This window comes from Phyllostomus hastatus, unplaced genomic scaffold (genome assembly GCF_019186645.2).
Source record: "Phyllostomus hastatus isolate PE091 unplaced genomic scaffold, TTU_PhHast_1.1 phas_contig_40, whole genome shotgun sequence".
NCBI classification, from domain to species: domain Eukaryota; kingdom Metazoa; phylum Chordata; class Mammalia; order Chiroptera; family Phyllostomidae; genus Phyllostomus; species Phyllostomus hastatus.
The window spans coordinates 82,412,424-82,413,940 of record NW_025333872.1 but is presented as its reverse complement, the minus strand read 5'-3'; positions in this window follow the sequence as shown (position 1 = coordinate 82,413,940).

Genomic DNA, 1,517 nt, shown 5'->3' with positions numbered 1-1,517 from the left:
TACGGTCATCCTTGGCATTGTACATTCTGTGGGCTTCGACACATGTATAATGACATGCATCCAGCATCATGATACCCTGCAGAGTAGTTTCACTGCCCTAGAAGTGTTCTGGGCACTGCCTCTTCTCTCCATCCTCCCTCAGGTAACCACTGGCAATGAGTATTGCCTCTACTCTTTCCATAATTGTGCCTTTTCCTCAATGTTACAAAGTTAGAATCATATACTATATGATTCATTGAGCTAGGTCACACAACATATGATTGTAACTATATAACATTTCCTCCATGTCTCTTCATGGTTTGTTAACTGATATTTTAGAGCTGATTAATATCCCATTATCTGTATGTAGCGCATTTTATACATTAATCCACTAGAGGACATCTTGATTACTTTCACCTTTTGGCAATTATGAATTAAACTCCTTTAAATACTCATGTGTGGCACAGGATTATATATGAAATAAATTTCCAACTCATTTGAGTACACACTGAGGAGCACAATTATTGGACTGTATAGTACGAGTACATTTATTATGTAAGAAACTGCCAAACTGTGTTCCAAAGTGGCTGTACCATTTGGTATTCACACCAGCAATAAATGAGAGTCTCATTTGTTGCCATTTGTTGCCATTACTGTTTTGGATTTGGGTCACTGTAATAGGTAAGTAGTGGTATCTCATTACTGTTTTAATTTGAAATTCCTTGATGACTTATGATGTTGAGCAGTTTTTCATATGCTAATTACCATCTTTCCATGTTCTTTGGTAAGGTGTCTATTCAGATAGTTTGCTTATTTTTAACTCTGTTTGTTTTCATACCGTGGAGTTTTAATACATTTTTCCCCCAGTGTCTGACTTGCCTTCTCATTCTATAGGCAATGTCTTTTGCAAAGCGGAAGTATTTGATTTTGATTAGCTCATTAAGTCAAGCTTATCCATTCTTTCTTTCATGGATTATGCCCCTGGTATTGTGCAGCCATGCAATGCTTAAAAGAGGGGATGTGTTCTGGGAAATGCACTGTTAGGTGATTTTGTTGTGTGAACACCACAGAGTGTGCTTACACAAACCTAGAGGGCACAGTATCCCTTTCCAGAAGAGGGAGGTTTTCATCCACAGTGAATATTTGCTCCAGCGAGTAATTTTCCTCCACAACAGCTTATCTACTTTCCAAAATTCTTCAGTTGCCTTTACATCAGCACTTGCAGACTTACCCTTCACACTCACATAGTGTAATAAATGATTCTTGAATTGCTTAAACCACCCAGAGCTAGCAGTAAGTTCAGCATTGTAGTCAGGTCCAGACTTTTCTTTCAACATTACAAAAGCAAACTTTGCGCTTTGGTTGTGATTGTCATGGTGCCGAAAGGGATGCACTTCTGTGCCTGGCCTTCAATCTAAGTCATTAGAACTTTCCAAGTTTGATCTAGGACCTTTCTGAACTTTGTTGGTCTTGTCATCAATAGAGCAGATTTTTAACAGCTTTCATCACTTTTTCTTGTTCTCAAGATTATAGCTGTG